At 43.0% G+C, this 19,447-nt stretch overlaps 1 protein-coding gene across 1 annotated transcript in view; it reads right to left on the bottom strand.

The window, feature by feature from the left end:
• The window catches only part of TAOK1 (TAO kinase 1), a 68,310-nt gene extending 68,249 nt beyond the window's left edge, over nt 1-61 (bottom strand). Inside the window, exon 1 of the mRNA XM_065418104.1 lies at nt 14-61. The gene's annotated coding sequence lies outside the window, so the exon portion shown is untranslated. The remainder of the gene's footprint in view (nt 1-13) is intronic.
• Between the last annotated feature and the right edge of the window lie 19,386 nt (nt 62-19,447).

Here is a 19,447-nt window from a genome sequence, read left to right as displayed (position 1 = left end):
TAACTCTACTCACATGACTAGTCCAATTGAATTCTGATATAGAACTTCTCATGACAGTAAAGTTGCACTTGTGAGCAAACATATGCAGGATTGGGACCTAATTTGGCAGAAGACAAGAGTTTGAAATACAGGCAAATTAAATGTGGATTAAGTAGAATGCAACATTTTAACTACAAAACACCTTTACTATGACAATATATTTTATTTATGAAAGCAGATGACATTCTGAGAATAAGACAGATTTTAGTAAGAGCCTAGACAGAAAACATTCCAATAAAGAAGCGATGATATAGGAATAGTTTATTTAATTAAAACATTTTTTTTAAATTAGTCACATCAGGGGTGTAGGGGGGTGTATTGGAGAGAGAGAATCTTTACTCAAGTGCAAAATTAAACTCACCAATTTGTTTTGAAAACATCTGTGCAAAGCTAAAGGGTTCCTACCTTAGCATCCCAGCCCAGCTCGCACAGGTATAGAAGGTGTTTTCCAAACCCTAGCTGTATCTAAGAGAGACTTTTTTCTTCCAATTTCCCAGCTACCTCCAGTGAAGCTTCAGTTTAGTTAGCAATGGTGAGAAAGAAGGGATGGGGAGTCTAGTGTAAAAAAAGGATGTAGACTTGATCGCTTACTTGTGCTGAAGAACTCTTAAGGCAAATTATCCTAAATTTCTTCTTTTGAGCGGTAGGGGTAAAGGATTCCTCCCCTACACCCCAAAGACCCATGTGAATTTTGGAAGACATATGAATGCCATGTGCCTCCACACCAGATCTGGGGCCTCTTGCTCCCTGCTACTGCCTCCAGGACAGTGCAACTGCATGGAAGTTATTCTACCCAGGCTACCTCAACCATCAACTGCCCCGGAACCCAACATGAAAGGGAATGGGGTTCCACAGCACAAAGATGGGTCATGAAAAAGTGAATGCAGTTTAAAGCTACATTCACTTTCTTTTGAGAACTCCTCATAAAGCCTGGGAGGGGAAAGAAAATGCACATCTCCTCCGGCCTTCCGCTGCTATCCTTCCATTCCTGGATCACTTGGCACTGCTGATGGCCTTCTACTGGGTCTGGGAGAGGAAAGAAAAGTACTATGATGGCAAATGACTCCTCCCTCACCCTTCCATCTCCATGTGCGTATCCCAAGAGGACAATGGACTCCTCTGGTATCAGAAGGGTTAGCCAATCGTTAAAGCTGATAACTGGAAGTCAGACCTGGGGTCTATTCCCAGTTCTGCAAAGGACTTGCTGTGGTGTTTCAAGGTGTTGGTTTATCCTATAAAATAGGAATATATATTTATTTTATGAAGGGATGGAGTTACATGTTAATTTATCAATGTTATCTATAACACCACCACATCCTTATAAAGCAACTTTCCTTTGAATATCTCACAAGTGTTTTGCAGAAGTTAGGTGATATTCTCATTTTATAGATCAGTAAGCTAAGTCAATGAGAGATGAAGTGTCATGTCTAATGTCACATAGCAAATCACTGGCAAAGGTGAGAATAAAAATCCAAGTCTAATCCCCAGTTCCTTACTCTAACCACTATACCACCACTACAGTCTGCAGCAACTGTAAAGTGCTTTGAGATCATAGGGTGAAAGGTGCTATCTACATGTAAAGTATTATTAAGTTTGATTTTTTTCCCCAGTTGCAGAGTGCCACTCACTCACTAAAGCCAGCAGCACCAATGGTTAACTCTACTACATTCTACCTAAATATTATTTGCACCATGAGGCAGATTGTTAAAATCTTCTTTATGGGAGAGTGGATGTCTCAGTGATTGTGGTAATGGGATATAGACCCTTTAATCTCTAGATAAAGAATTCAGCCCGAGTGGTGACCAAAAGTTGTTTGAGATCCAGCTGTTTAGAAGCATGAGTGAAATGAGTATGGTGAGATCTATACAAATCCCAGGAGACAAGCATCCACATCACAAAAACCAATATCACAATTGTCACTAACTGCCTCCCTCGTTGGCAGTCTCAGAAGAGAGGACAATTTAACAGGCATGTAGACTGAACGATCTCCTTGCAGAGCTCTACAGGCTGCCTCTAAAGGATACCGTTGAGGCACAGTGGCTGATAAATTGGGGATTGTTGCAGTAGCACTGCCTGTACTCTACCTGCTCTGAGGATAAATAAAATTCCAATCTCCATGGCTGTCAATCTGATGCCTTTTATGAATACCGAATTCACATGCACAAAAAAGAATGCTCTTCGTAGGTTCTGAAACACCTTATGCACCACCATATCCTCCTTGCAACTGAATAACAAGAATAATTTCATACTTGGCAATTTGATGCCTCTGTTCTGACGGAAGTTGAGAAGACCAGATTATGCTTTATGCTTTCCAGCAGGAATAGACACAGAAAAAAACACGCAAGTTTCAAGGAACATTTCCTTTATTAAGAAAGAATCTATTGGCCAGCTGTTAAAAGAGAATGTCAGGTGTCCACTTCATAAAGTTTTTGGACGTATGACAAGAGAAAAAGTAGGTACTTTAGGTAGAAAATGAGATGCTGCCCTGACAACCGACCAGAAAAATGTGGGAAATTGCTCCCTAATAAAACATGCAGCTAGCCCATATGCCCAGCTGGATACAGAGTAACTGAGAATACAACTTTCAGTGTCATGAAACATTATCTATTTTCTGAAGGCAAACTGTAAAGAACATTGAAGAACAAATTAAGGTTCCTGAAAGTAACAGGGAAGGAACATCATCTCTAATGTTGCTTGCCGCTCAGTTGCCCTTACTACAGCTAAATGATTTCTCAGAGACCAAAAATTCTTTAATATTACCAATGACAGCAGTTTGCACCAGGAAGCTGGCATTGTTAATCACTAGCCACTTACACAGCTCCAAGAAACAGCTTCTTTGCAGATGATTTGGCAAAGTTGTTAGAGGATGATCTGATCCAAAGAGACTACAGAAGCTAGTCCAATAGTTCTAAGAACTCTGGTTCTAGAACAGGGGTCGGCAACCTTTCAGAAGTGGTGTGCCGAGTCTTCATTTATTCACTCTAATTTAAGGTTTCGTGTGCCAGTAATACATTTTAACATTTTTAGAAGGTCTCTTTCTACAAGTCTATAATATATAACTAAACTATTGTTGTATGTAAAGTAAATAAGGTTTTTAAAATGTTTAAGAAGCTTCATTTAAAATTAAATTAAAATGCAGAGCCCCCCCGGACTGGTGGCCAGGACCTGGGCAGTGTGAGTGCCACTGAAAATCAGCTCGCGTGCCACCTTCGGCACGCGTGCCATAGGTTGTCTAGCCCTGTTCTAGAAGAACAGAAGTATCTATACCAGGAGAGACGACATATGCAAATATAACCAAAGAACTACCTCCACAAAGCCAGCTACTGCTAAGCTAATATAGTGCTCCTCCCAGACATGGGAAAAAGAATTGGAGCCAAATTAGATATATTCTTATGTTACATTTCTTAGGACATACGTAGGCTGATTTTCTTCTCGCCATCAGGCAGGTTGTTTGTTTTGGCTGCTCCCCTGAATCTGGCCAGGACCCACCAGTAATCTTGGTGGAATGGCACTGTTAGTACTACCACGATTTTTATATAAATATCTATGGTGTCCTCTGGTAGAAACTGACATGAGAGTAACAATGCACCATTACATGGTGCTTATTAAAATAGCTCCAAATAAACAGTAGCATAAAGAGGGGGAAACATATTTAAAAAGAAAAAACATAACCCCTATGTACAAAAAGAATGGCTAGGTATTTGTAAAGTGCCCATTACCAGTCGCCAGTCACAGCTAAGCTCTGATGTACATCACAATATATAAGATACGCAGCATACACTGCAGGAGAAAAACCTTACATATACTTTTATTTTTAAGACGTTAATAGCATAAATGGCAAAGAAAATAGATATGTGCTTGTCTACTTTCTACTAAAGCCATACTGTGTAAAGTAAACCAGACAGCTTTCTTCACACAAAAATATCAGAGAGGGGGAGGAAGAACAGTCAGGGTGCTCATTTTTCACATTAGAAATTCAGATCTCGTCTCCTCTGTTATTTTCCTGGAAGACACTGAACTGGAGAATGAGTATAACCACAACACCACAAGTACAAAGAAAGAAAAACTTGAGCAACTGAGAGGGGAAGGGGCTTGTTTAAAACTCTTGGTTTGCTTGCTTTTGTTAACACCTGTATAACTACAACATTTGAGACACACTTGGGAGAAAAATTCCCACTCCAGCTGTCTGGCCCTCTAAGAAATCTCCCAGCAAAACCAGGGAAGTTAAGACATGCTATTCCTAAGAGAAAAAAAAATTTTTTTAAAATATTTCAGACTTTCTTCATAAAACAGGAAAAATAAAAAGGCACATACCCATTATTTACCCAGGCAGCCAACTTTAATATTGCATCATAACCGCAGTTTATTTGCAGTAAATATTAATGATTTTGGTTTTTATAAGTGCGAGGCTTTTACTGCAACCAAAATGTAATAAGATGCAGCAAAACTAAGCACGTTTAAATTAGTACAGATTTGAAATCCCTTTTACTTAAAGGCTCCATGGAAAAAAGTTTCTTTCACATGATGCAGTTATTTTGAAGAACACCTTTCTAGGAGGCCTGTAAATATATACAACATGAGAGACAGAGAGGTTCCTGAATGGTAGGCATAAAAACAAATTATACACCAGAGATAAGTATGTTTTCTGTAGAGAAGAGGGTTTCATACCTTGCCTGTATTCATCAGACAGAGAGAACTCCCTCCCGCTGAAGTAAGCAAGCTGACTACACCATGCCACAAGCAGATGTGTAGTTCATGTAATACTTCAAACTGACAGACTAATGTGAGTGGAAAGCTGAATGGTAAAGGTTCTGAATGCTAAACTACTTAGAATTATGTATATTGTGTTAGTGTCAGAAGGCCCCAATTGGGACTGGGCCCCACTGTGCTGGCCATTGTGCAAACAAAGGGATCAACATGCTCCCTGCCCTGAACATCTTACAATCGAATTTGAAACAAAATGCAACAAGTGAGAGCTAAAAACAAAAGCAGGAAAGGTGGAAAGGGTTAAAAAAAAAAAAAAAATCATCCGGTTACAGAAGTCGCTACTGAAAAGCATGATGGGTCTAGATCATTTAAAATCTTTTTTTTTTAATTTAAATATAAATTGTCATCTCCACCAGACGTACAAACTAACCAATCATCTGCTGGCTGACTTAGCTGGCTGCCTACTTCAGTCAGATTAATATTTCAGTGAGGTCATAATACATTTTATTTCTCAACAGGGCAAAACAAATTCAGTCTTGTTATTAAGTTAGGCGCCATACTACAGTGACAGGATCAACCAAATAAGCATCTATTGTTTGAAACTAACCCAGGAAAAGGATTATAAACAGAGGTTGCAGGGTAGACTCCCTCACCAGCCCACAACTTCCCAGTCCTAGGGCTATTCCTTCCATTGTGTTCTCCCACCAGAAATGCTGGCATGACAACTGGTGAGTCTCAGACAACAATGCAATTATGGATTCATACACCCACAGCTGGTAACAGTGTTCAGAGGTGGTGTACAGCTCACCTTGGATGCCAGGAGATTTGTTAAAAAATAAACCAAAAACAAACAACAACAATCATACACAAGGGGGAAAAAAACTGAACCAGCAGATGCCCCTCACCTCAAAACCAAAAAATAAGCTGACAGATAGAATCAAAACTCAAACACCACCTCATTGCCACAAATACCAGCCCTTATCACATCCCTCCCTTCCGAAAAGCCTGGATAAACAGATGGGCCTTGCAACATAGAGTGAAAGTCAACAAATGTAGGCTATTTCAAACCATGGAGGGTAGTGTCAGTTCCAAAGTTGAGAGCCCCACACAGAAACAGCTTGCTGACTTTTACACCCCCAGGTTCTGACCAGAGCGTCTCCACTGAATGCAGATGTGGCAGTATAGTACAAGGCAAAAGAATTCTCACAAAGAGGTAGGTCCTAAGCCATTCAGGGCTTTTAAGGGCTGATCTACACACAGGTTTTGTACTGTTTTCATTATATAAGTTTAGAAAGTGTTATAGTTCAGTAGTACAGCCCCTAAAGTGGACACAGCTATACTAGTATAAAGGTGCATAATTAGCATAGTCTATACAGAAATAACTACGTGTAGACCAGCTTTAAGTCAAAACCAAAACCTTAACGTTCACTAACAACAATTAGGGTGGAACCTACAGCAGAAGAATGAGCAAGGAAATAGTCACAAGGGTGATGTGAGATGACTGGGGAAAGGTTCACCTCCACCTGCTCTCAGCAGTCCATATAGCTAGGTTCCTGAATTATAGAGCTATCCTTTGCGAACCACGGCCACTGGGAGCTGCGGGCGGCCGTGCCTGCGGACGGTCAATGTAAACAAACTGTCTTGCGACCCACCAGCGGATTACCCTGACAGGCCACGTGCGCGGGCTGCAGGTTGCCCACCACTGGTGTAAGGCCATTAAATGTCTGCTGCTACCAGGAATGTCACTCTCAGCAACATACAGGGAACAGTGGATGGAACTGCAGCAAGGGGGTTCCCAAACTGCAATGGGGCGTTGCATACCCCTATTTTGACACCAGACCACCTTACACCACAGAGTACAACAACAGAAAGGGCTACTTTTCTACAGTTATGTAAGTGCTAGTGGGCCATCACAGATGCCTCACTGATAACAATGTAGGCTGGTCAGGGAAGGTGCCTGATGCTTGCATCTCTAAGAACACAGGACTTTCCAAAAAGCTGCAAGCCAGGACTTTCTTTCCTGACCAGTGGATTACCACTAGCGATGTTGAACTGCCAATAATGATTCTGGAGAACCCAGCCTACCCCTTGCTTTGCTGGCTCATGAAGCCATACACTGTCCACCTCGACAGCACCAAGGAAAGATTCAACTCCTGGCTCAGCAAGTGCAGAATGTCAGTTGAATGTGCTTTTGGTAGATTGTTCGCATTGTTTACTCACTAGACCGGATCTCAGTGAGAAAAATACCTAATGGTTATAGCTGCATGTTGTGTACTGCATACATCTGTGAAGTGAAGGGGGAAAAGCTCCCACCAGGATGCAAAGGCGAGGTTGAGCGGCACTCTGCTGAATGTGAACAGCCGGACACAAGGTCTATTAGATGAGCCAACTGCGGAGATGTGCAGCTGAGGGGGGCTTTAAAAGAGCATTTTAACAGTCAGCCACAACGGAGCTCTCTGTTGCTTTCATAAAAGAGTGTCCGTCTTGTGTACATTAGATTATATGTAGGGTGGGTCTTGGCCTCCCACTATGTATTCTGCAATGGTTAGTGTGAATTAATAAAGATACTCTGACTTTCCACAAACAGAACTTTATTGTATACAAAGCAGCAGTTAAAATTAAAGTGCAAACAAAAAGACATGAGGTTAATTTTTTTTTACTAGTACTGTTAAGAGAGTGAATCACAGTTTATGATCCCAAATGAAAAAGGAAGTAAACAGTCATCACGTATGTCCCTGTATATTCACCACTGTGGCATCTAGTTTTCACAGGTTAGTATACCAGCAGAAGCACTTTTTTCCTGGTATAACTAGTCTACACTAGGGTTTTGCCAATATAGAAATACTCTTACCAAAAAAAAAAAAAATCACAACTCTAACTGACAGTACTATACTGGCTGAAGTGTCTAGTGTAGACCAGTCCTCAGCGTGTCCACATAGGGATGTATATTGGTATAACTACCTGTATGACCAATAAATCTTGCCCAAGTCAACAAAGGCTTATACCAGTACAGTTCATTCCTCTTTCCTTACAGGAATAAAATATTCCAATATAAGCACCTTTACAGTGCTATAACTGCATCCACACTAGGGGGTTCTAGCTGTACCACACTCTTCAGTCTTACATACACTAGAATTTCTCACTCATGGCTACCACCGATGCAGCTGTACCGATGGTGCAAGCACTAACACAGACCAGCTGCTGTTATTTAACTCCCATAAGCAATAAAGCAGTTGAAATGTCAGGAGCCAGTCTACACTAGCACTACCACTGGCAGAGCTGCACTAGCAGTAAGCCACAGTGGGAAATTTTAAGCAAAGAAGTCTAGTGGACACAGCCTCTCATGCTAATTAGAACACCAGGAAAGGTTAACTATTAGTAAATAGTAAAATACTCTTAAGAATATACACTAGATTCACTACATTTTTGTTTTAGTATCTTATTGTCTTTAGAGTCTCATAGATGTTCATGGTGCTCCACTAAGTACCTGAAAAATCCACTTGCCTACTTTCCAGAGGCAAGTATAAAACCTTCTCTGGCTTCATGCTTCAGGGTTTAAACCAATCTTTGACCATTAGGGATTAGAATGAAACCTTCATAGGGAGCAGATTATCCCACATCTGTCCAATGCAGGGTTCCTTACGTCTTGCTCTGAAGCATGGTGCTGGCCACCGTTAGAGATAAAATACTGGACTAGATGAACCACAGGTCTGATCCCATATGGCAATTCCTAAGGTGGGTTCTAAGACTTCAATTTCTGCCAAAATTAATCGTCCTTTTACCAAAAAAAAAAAAGGGGGGGGGGTCTTCTATCCTTTACAATAGTGAAATGTCAACTTATGCAGTGATATCTTCCTGAATCTGCACACTGACAGTTCCAGTACCTACAGCCCCGTGCATAGTTTTTTTCCCAAGCAGCAACAGAATGTAATGAACAAGACTGTGATCAGTCTCAACAAAGCTAATTAGAAGCCTTCGGGAAGCAGTACCGCTGATAAGAATCAGGTCCATTTCTGAGACATAGCTCCTTCCTCTTCCAGCAGCCAGAGGACTGGCAGTTCTAGCCTGCTAAGATATTTCCCTGGTAAAAATCCTCTCTCTCTCCCCCCTTTTAACAACTATGAGTAGGAATGGAGGCTAGTGTTCTTGACAGGGCATTGTCCGTGAACCACACTAGTACTCCCTCTCCATCTTTCCTACCAGCCTCTAACTACTAGGTATCTCAAAATTTTCAAGGTTTGCTTTACACGAATCTGTTTTAATGTCCAATTCCCACAAGCAGCTTAATCTACGGGTTTGTCTGCACTAGGAATTTTTGCATAAATGCAGCTACAGTGCTGCAACCTCTGCCATACAGATACACTGCACCAGTGCAATTTATCCCTGATAACATATGCATACCAATGCAACATATTTACATTACTAGGGGGTTACACTAGTGAAGCAATACCAGTGCAAAATTACCTAACATACACAAGCCTTAAATTAGATCTAATACAGCAATAGGAAAGGTTGGGGGAAGAGGTATGGGAAGATAAGGGTTACAGTAGCTGGAGATCATGTGATGAGCTTATTGTTATGCATTCATCTTGTGTTTTACTTAACATATTAAAATGTACACAGCTATCTTGTCTAGTGGACTTGGCCAATCATGTTATAAATGGATTCCAAAACCATGCTTGCATCAGGTCACTACTACCAAGGCCAAAGCACAGTTCTGGTACACATTTAACATCATTCAGTCCCATCAAAAGCATGGATGATCCACCAATGATTTTAACTGTCATTAAACTCAGTTGCTTTCCAGCACAGACAGAGACTGAGAGACCAAAGCATATACCTCACACCAACAAGGCAGTACAAAAGCAACACGTATTTGTAGGAGTGGAGGAAAAGCCAGTGACAGTCAAATCTCAATCGAGTAATATCCCCTACCCACAACCTCCTTTCTCAGATTGGTTTATGTTTCTCTGAGGGAGGAAGCTCAAAGTAGGAGTTAATGTCAGTGACAACTGCAAGCCAGTCTAATAGTGAAGAGAAAGCCCGTTACACTGCCCCTGAGACCCAACTTCAGAAGCCCCAGTAATGTCTGGTTTCCCAGGGGAAGAGATACCGCGCCCCAATGGCACGTTTGTGAAGCAGCATTAGGACAAACTCCACAAATAACCTTCCTCCTGATCTCTTGGGCTTGAGGGTGGAATAGTCAACAATTAAGAGAGGACAGAAGAGAGAGATCAGCATTATATTCTGAGAAAGGGGAGGGAAAACAGTGATAAGCCAACATGCCTAATACTGTGTAAATGTAGATCCCTACTAGGCGCTCTAATGCAATTTAACTCTTGCGGAGTAGGCTAACAGCCCATGGTTTGCTGTTGCCATAGAGTGGCACTATGCCAGGGAAGAAGGGTTTATGGATGCTGAGAAGAACTGATCTCAACTACTTCCCTGCTGTAAGACCCCAGCCCTTCTTCTTTCCACCCTGCTCCACTTTCCCATGCTGCTGGTTCCCATCCCTTCAAGTCTGCAACCAGCAGGAGTTAGGGTGGGTAATCTCAGGAGACCAGGCTGGGGAGTGAGCAAGAAATGTTATAGGAACCAACACGGAAGAGTGGGAAGGCTGATTCAGCAGCAGAAAGAGGTGGGCTGGTCCCAGTGGCCCATCTGCCCCTTGAGAGAGTTGTGCCTTCTGATGCTCGGCCAACGGAGGCAGGCTACTAAAGGCAGGGGGTTTTAAATGTAGTTGAGGTAAGGGAGAGGCTGAAGACTACTTTACTCACTGAGGTAGTGAGTTAAACCTCCCCCAGCCTACATGAGTACTGGGCATCCCCCATTCCCACTTTTCATTTTTGTTACCGATTTTCACCCATTTTTAAAATTTTAGAATCAACACTGAAATTCCCAGTCATTTTTAAACAAAATAAAAACCCAATATGAAGGGCCTTGAGTATAACACACACTGATGTTCAGTCTCAAACTGAACTGTAGGTAAACTCTTGAATCCATATAAGACAGCCAGAAGACTTTTTAAATGTGCTTTAACATCACAGATGTACAGCTAAAGTGTAATTAAATTCACAGAAACTATTCACATGTATTCCACTAGAAAACTACCCTAAAATAAGATTTAACTTATCTCATATGTTCTTCAAATGTAGATGTTTTATGGAACTGTGAAGGGGGTGGGTGGAACACCGCACCCTGCACATTATGGCTTACTAGAACAAAAATATCTTCATGGCTGTAGATAGTTATAGCCAGTGTCAGTGGAAAGTCACAGCCATAGGAAAAACTGCAAGTGTCCTAACTTTAGATCTTTTTGATTTTTGCTTCTTTCCTCAGAATCTAAACTTCCATTTTATTTTAAAAAGTAAAATACAATTCAGTTTCTAGTTTTTTTCTCTTGTAGAAGATAGTATTCAACATCTAAAATTATGTGCTGATGCCCTATTAACCCAACCCCTTATAAAACTGCCTACAGCCAAACAATACCAGAGGCAAAATTCTGAACTATTGCCCATTCACATTAATGAAGCGTCACTTTCAGTGACTAGTTGGGCCCATCTATTTATTTTAGGGGTTTTCTACACACGAAAATTATTCCAGATTAAGGGTATGCACCACTCTTAAAACACTATAACTCCACTGCTGTAGTGCTTCAGTGTAGACAGCTTTCTCCGATGGGAGGGTTTCTCCCATCAGTGGAGGTAATCCACCCCCGTGAGAATCGGTGGCTAGATGGATAGAATTCTTCTGTCAACCTAGCGCTGTCTACACAGAGGTTTAGGTCAGTATAGCTACATCTCAAAAGTTATGGATTTTTCACACCCCTGAGAGTGATGTACGTGGTGAAACTGATGTAAGTTTCAAGTGTAGACCAGGCCTATGGTAGGATGTAAACTGAAAGCAGAACAAGAATTTCAGAATAACTCTATGTGTGGATGCTCCATTCTGGACTAAGAGTGCTTTTTTCCTGTTTTAGAAACCAAACCTAACCGTCCTACCTCTAAACACCAACATGTTTGAGTATTGGAAATCTAAGCCCCCATCTACACAATAAATTGTTTTAACTAGATTTGTTTTTTAAATCAATATAAGTTAAAGATAAGTTAAATCAGTGGCAAAAAGCTAAAGCAATGTAAGTATAAATCTATTTAAGTGTGCCCACACAGGAGTTTACACCAGTTTAAATCAATGTTTCAAACGATTTTAGTTAAACCAATGCAGCATGTGTGTGTAGACAAACACAACCACAGTCTAGGCCATTTTCAAACTACTTTTACAGTGGTTGTGATGTCACTTCTTCTGGCAAAGAAACCAGGAATTATGAAACTCAGATTCCTCAGGAACTTACACAACAAATAACTGTTTCAAATTCTGATAAACTACTAGAAGAAGCCCTCAACTGCTAACCCATGGCAACAAAATTATCCTTTCAGATATTGATTATCAATTCCTCCCCGCCTCCAAAAAAAAAAAAAGATGCTCTAGGAAACCTCCTTAGGGTCACCCAACGTGTTGAGCTGCTTAGACAGACTATAAGCATCTTGAGACAGGGACAGCATCTTCCTCTGTGTGTTAATGTGCTCTGCACTGTATGTCAGTACATAAATAAGAAGAATATCATATAGCTGTTTAAAATGGTGATTGCACTTTTAAACAGATCTACACTCTTTCCCTCAGTATTGTACACTTTTTTCCTAAAAAATGCACTTCAACTCTAATTCTATGTCCTTATACTCCCAATAGCATTTTCACAGGGTGAACTGTTTTTGCTTACTAGCCCTTCAAACCATAACGTCCCCATCACTTTGCCTGAGCAAGAGGAAGTTAGTGGTTCTATTCCCTTTTATCCTTGGGATTTTTCCATTTTGTTTCCCAGTCTCGCCTCCTCTTAAAATCACAATGGAGAATGTGCACTCTTTTTTAAAACTCCTTCTACAAACTTTGAAAGAAGTGCTTTAGAGCACCCCTTTCTATTCAGTTATCTTTTCAGTCACTTAAACCTGGTAGCAAATGACCAGTGGGTGACAAATTGTATCCACCAGGAGTTCTCCCTACACCAAGTCAATTCAGGAGTGAGAATAATTTGGTCACTAGTGTAGACAGTGCCAATCCATTTTCAATACCCATAATGGGTGTTAAAATGGCTTTGAATAGACTTGCAGGTAAGCCATTCTCAACCATGGTTGATTGAGGCCATGAGTTATTTGTAACTGAAGTCTGCTGTCACCCATAGAGGATTTTTCTAGTACAGACAGGAGCTTGCAGGCTTGTGAAATGAAAGAACAAGTCTAGAGTTAAACATGGGTTCCCCACTTTGCTAGGGTTGTCTTATGGAGTCATGGAGATAATATCATGATGCTTAATAACATACTGCTATATGAAATATGAGGCTAGACCTAGCCCTTATATTTTGGGGGGATGGGATCAAGAACCACAATGTTCTATCTTAAATAGCTGAACAAAGATCCTTAGCTTCTAATATGGGCCTGAATGTACCAATATGCATGCCTATGTGATTCTAAAATAAACATCTAGTCTAAGTATACTTGACTGGCCATCAACATACATTTCAAGAAAAAAAATTATGACATTTGCCATTGTTAAGTTTGACACAAATCTATCCAAATGTCCATTTTTCTTTAATAAAATAGCTGGTTTCCATTGTTTGCTAAACACACAACAGAAATATTCTCCAAGTGAACTGTACTGTCCATTTGGTTGGCTTAGGAGCAATGATCTGCTTGGAGAGGATAGTGATACTACACCTTTCCTATGACAAAAGAGTCACTACAACATGAAGCTTTAAAGGTAGAAAAAAAATAGACTACAATTAGAAAGTAATCAAACAAATATGGGAATGCACGCGTGCAGACTACACACATTTTGTCAATCGTGGAACTAACCTTACTATACAGCAATGATCTATCTGTACAGTCTTTAAAACAAATTCTTTACCTTATCTACTGTTCTCCAAAATATACATTACAGGAAATGCAGTATTAGGAGACATTTGACAAATGACCTTACATTACAAAACTGTAACCAGCAGTGTTATATTTCAAATAATACTTATTAATTCTAAAAAGTTAGCTGTGTTTTACAACTTCTGTTTAAAATATTTTATTCAAGTAACAAACGCTGGGGAATTATAGCAAAGACAAAGATGAAAGGTACAGTATAAATGGGTACAGGAGAGTAAATAGCTTTTAAAGGAAATTCTTCAAGTTAGCTTACGATGGAATTTAAAGGGAGGGTGTGACGTGAGATACACCATTTCAACAGTTCAGTTTAGGATTTAAATAACCATAGGTATACATAATTCTGACCCCAACATCTGGCCCTCAACATGTGCCATTTAATTTTAGCTTCTCTGATAATGACCTGTCTATAGACCCTTCACGTTAGACTCTTATTTTAACCAACAAGCTACATATATTTAAACAGAACTTTCCGAATTAAACTCTCCTTACCGAGACAGCCACAACATGAAAGAAAAATTCACTCTCTCGGTTCAGATGTCAAGATAGGATTCAAATGTATCTCCATTTTTGTGTCAATACATACCAAGAAGAAGGGTTCTAAAACCAGGGGCAAACACACTAGCATAAACTAGGACAATGTTGTGAACAATCTAACATGAAGGCTCAATCAGTTGTTAGTTATTTTGTCCTTGGACATAAGTAACAAAAGCTACAAAACAACAAAAGTTACAAAACAGTTAACAGGAACAACTGGAATCAAGATGCAACCTCAAATTTGTTTTGAGAGAAATATTTGAAATCACATATATTGGAATAGGATGGGTTATTCTGTAATCATGAACTATGTAAACAAATCCACATCCCCAGTACCAAAATATCCTGATTTTCCATTGCTTTGATAATGTCTTCACTATTACAATGTACTACATACTAGAGCTATTCTTCAGACATTTTAGCCTCTGAACTACAGTATTCAACAAGATGTACTACTGCACATTAGAAATGGCATTTTGAAGCATTTCTTTTTAAACAGTCCAAGACTACAACCTTTATGCAAATACATAAAACAAGGAGAATGTGATATATTCACTATAAATAGCATTAATACTAACCAATCAATTAAATTCAAACCTGAAGGTATCATCTCATTAATCTGTCCTTTATGGAGAAATTGCTATAAATACTCTAGAAATGTGGTCATCAAAGGTGAAGGTCACAATTTGTTCAACTAGTTAAAGCAACTGCTAGTTAACCAACTCATTCACTAAAATGCCACCTAATCAAATACTCCATGCCATGATAAACAGGAGATACAAGCACAATAAATACTAGCTCTCTGCTAGGAAAATAAACAGAATAAGGATCTCAAACCTAATCATATTTTTTTCATATTCAGTAAGATATTTAAATCTTGACACTTGACAACATAGTTCTAATTCTATTATTTTCCATTTCTTGTACCGCACCTACCACTATGCTATCTGAGTGCCTGTAATATGTAATGCACCTACTGTATTTTTTACTGTTATAAGGTTGAATCCTAACATTTCCAACAACGTTTGCAGCAAATCAGGTTAGAAGACATCTCTAAATAACTACTGCAAGAACCAAAAGCAACACTGACACAGAGGTTTCAGAAATCTAGATCCAACTAAACATTTTCATTTGACAAATTAAAATGTTTGGGAAAATGTTACTTTACAGATGGGTACAGTCACTAAACACAGACACACAGCTGAAGGGAAGCAATAAGAGGTCTTTATATAGGTCACTTTTGCCTAAATCCCATATCTGCACTGACAAAATGGTATTTACACTAAAAACTCACCACTCTGGGAGGAGCAAGTCTCCAGTATAGAATAGGATTCCTGGAATAAAAGAGCTATTTAAACAAACAAACAAAGCACCTGACTGTATCTGAGGAAATACAGAACATTACCCCTCATGCCAGGAGGGAAGGGAGAAATATACATATAAGAACTGATTAGCATTTACCATGCAATCCATCACATCCACAAAACCAGCTAGTATAAAGAAAAATAATAGCCATATCCAGCCTCCTCACAGCCCTGGGCCACTCTCAGGGCCACATCCCTGTCTCCAGCAGCAACGGTTACAGACAGACCGAGCCCCCCCATGGCAGAGATCTGGAAAAAGGGGTGTCAGGCCAGCCCTGTTGTCGATGAAGAGCGGAGGAAAAGGAGTAACCTTTGCAAGGGAAGCGCCATTACTCCCCCTCCCGTCAGTGCACAACACACCGCCGGGGCTGGGGCTGAGGAAGGAGCCGGGACTGCTGCAGCATTGCAGTAGCGCGCAGGGGGAGGGGAGCAGGGGGGATGTTCCTCCCCCAAACGGGGTACACCTGCCCCCGGGCCGCCTGCGGCGCTGCAATGCCACGGCTCGCCCCTCCCCACCCAGCGCCCGGCCCTCGGCCCCGGCACAGGGGGCAGCTCCTGCCCCCCGGATCGCCCCCCCTCAGTCCGACCCCCCCCGGCTGCTGCCCCCGGAACACCCCCCCCCAGTCCGATCCCCCCCCGGCTGCTGCCCCCCGAACACCCCCCCATCAGTCCAACCCCGCCCCCCGGCTGCTGCCCCCCCGAACACCCCCTCATCAGTCCGACCCCCCCCCCCGGCTGCTGCCCCCCGGAACAGCCCCACTCAGTCCGACCCCCCCCGCGGCTGCTGCCCCCCGGAACACCCCCACTCAGTCCGACCCCCCCGGAACACCCCCCCATCAGTCCGACCCCCCCCGGCTGCTGCCCCCCCGAACACCCCCACTCAGTCCGACCCCCCCCCCCGGCTGCTGCCCTCCCGAACACCCCCCCACTCAGTCCGACCCCCCCCCCGGAACACTCCCCCCCGGCTCTTGCCCCCTGCCCGCACCGGGCCCCGCCGCCCAGCCCAGGCCCCACAGCACGGGGCCCGGCCCCCCCGCCGGCAGTGACGACACCAGACGCCCCCCCGCCCTTACCCTCCGTCGGCTCGGCAGGCGGCCCGGGGCCGGGGCCGGGCTCGGCCGCTAAGATGGCAGGGGTCGGGGAGCTGAGGCCGCCTGGGCCCCGCCTGCTCGGGAGCCCCGGGCCGGGCCGCAGCGAGCGCGGGGCGGGGCCGGCCGTGCCCCCGGTGCTGAGCGGGTCCCCGGGCCGGGCCGGGCTCGGTGCCGCCTCCCTCAGCGCCTCTCCCGGGCTCCGGCTGCTCCGCGTCCGCCGCTCCGCTCCGCGCCGCCCGCAGCCAGCGGCCCCCGCCCGCCCTCTCGCGAGACTTCGCCCCCCCCGCCTCCTGGCCGCGGGAGGGGAGGCTGCTCCAGACGGGTGGGGTCCCGCGGGGGGGGGGGGCAGGAGGGTAGAGTCCCATGGGGGGCTGTGGGTGCGGAGAAGAGGCGGGGTCCCGCGGGGGGGGCAGTTGGGTAGAGTCCCAGCGGGGGGCTCAGGGTGTGGGTGCGGAGAAGAGGCAGGGTCCCGCGGGGGGGGCAGGAGGGTAGAGTCCCATCGGGGGGCTCAGGGTGTGGGTGCGGAGAAGAGGCAGGGTCCCGCGGGGGGGGGGGGGGCAGGAGGGTAGAGTCCCATCGGGGGGGCTCAGGGTGTGGGTGCGGAGAAGAGGCGGGGTCCCGCGGGGGGGGCAGGAGGGTAGAGTCCCATCGGGGGGCTCAGGGTGTGGGTGCGGAGAAGAGGCGGGGTCCCATGGAGGTAGCGTAGATATGACACTGACCTGCCTTTCTCTGGGTGCTGCGCAGGTGAGAGGTAAAAATCCTGAGCCCCGCTGGTGTGGCCAGGACCCAGCTCCCCTGCCCGGGCCATTGCAGAATAGCCACTGCCCTGTGTCTAGCTCAGAGGAGAAGCAGAGGCTAAGTGGCCTGAGCACATGAACTCTGGAATTCTAATCCTGCCTCTAGTGCCTTTGTGAACTTGGGTAGGTCACTGGATGTCTCTGCCTCAGTTTCACCATCTGTAAAATGGGGGGTAATACTTACCTCACATTGGTGCTCTGTGAGGATTAATTAAAAATCACATATTGTAGACGCATACATTTCTTTTCCTATAGACTAATACCAGAGGAATTTAAATATCTCACTTTTCCTCATGCCTGTTGTTTAATTGCTCTCTTTGTTTCTTTCTCTCTCTATCTTAGATGGAGCAATGGAAATCATTGAGGTCAGTTTCACTTATGCTTATAGTCTATTTCCCTTTCAGAGTCATGGGGGCAAGCTTTAGGGGAAGGTTTGAAAACAGTTATTTACACTGACATTTCAATGGCAAATTAATGGAAACAGTTCTACTGGACTTTGGGTTTGGAAAAGTTTGTTTTTACCAAATATAAATGTTGAGTCATACGTGAGATGACTGTGTCCCCTATAGTTTGTAAAGTGCTCAATACATATTAAATAATAGCATGAAGATAGTTTGAGGCACCTTGGCTATGAAATTGGAATATGTTGCAAACCAAACATTGTTGATAATGCTAACAAAAGAAAATCAAAACAAAACCACAACTTCCTGAGACTCCCTGTAAACTAACTTGTACTTGATACCCAACAGGGGACACTGTTCAACAGGCACTGAGGATAACCCCTAGTTACCTGAGTTTCCTAGGCTTTTCTTGATAGCCATCAAATAACAGAAGTAATCAGAACTATGTGGGCATGAGTACATACTGTTTTCCAAAGTAAATATTTAGAGTGCTCAAGGAAGCAACACCTATATTTTTATCAGGTAGTATTTAATCTTGAGTAAAAACACGGGGGGGCGGGAATAGGAATAGTGGTTCTCTGGAGTTAATGTGCCAGATCTTCAGCTGGTGCAAATCAGCAAACCTCCAGAGTTACACTGACCTACACTATGTGAGAGTCTGACCCCATAGTCTTTGATTCCCATCAGGAAAATCAGGGCATGTATAGATGACTATCAAAACTTGGTTACTGTCATCACTGCATCATCACCAGCATCTGTTGTTATAGGCGTTGGGATAGGCAAACTGAAGGTTAATTTGATCAACCCAGCCTTGAAGCTGCCAGCCATTGCAGAGAGTTTGGATGTCACACATCTGCCAGAGATGTTTGTAGCACATCACCTGACGCATTAATCCATTCTAATGACACAAAAGCAAAGCCATCCACATTCCAAGCAGCCAGATCTAAAGCATGGATTTTGTTTCTTCTATTGCTCAGTCTCCTAAAACATTATGAGCATAGGAGGGTATGTTTTTGGAATGTTAAAAACAACTTAGAAATGATAAATGCTCTTATTGCAAGTGTTACAATAGTAATATTTAGCATTTGTGTAGAGCGTTATCTGTTCAAAGCCCTGTATGGGTTTTAACTAATTAATTCTCACAACATCCCTAGCAGGTAGGTGTTACTATGCACATTTCACCAATGAGGAAACTGAGACCGTGTGGGGAAATGATTTGCCCAGGGCCACACTGAGACAGTGGTAGAGTCAGGACTAGAAATCAGGATCTCCTGACTTCCAGCCCTGTGCTCATTCCTGCAGACTGCATTGCCTTTAAAATTCATAACAAGGAGGGCAAAATTCTCATGTGGTGCAGCTGATAAGGATCTGCTGTGGCTGCTTTAACAGGTCATGGCATGTAATAAGCCACAGCATAACCTGTGGACACAAAGGTCATTACAAACTGTGACTTTCTATGTCAGCTGTTAAACCAAACATGGAATAAATGTGCACTTAGTCCCCTTTTGTTGAAACCCTGTTAGGCTTCCT

Source organism: Emys orbicularis, chromosome 17 (assembly GCF_028017835.1).
Source record: "Emys orbicularis isolate rEmyOrb1 chromosome 17, rEmyOrb1.hap1, whole genome shotgun sequence".
In the NCBI taxonomy this organism is placed as follows: Eukaryota; Metazoa; Chordata; order Testudines; family Emydidae; genus Emys; species Emys orbicularis.
This window is presented reverse-complemented; position numbering and strand designations above follow the sequence as displayed.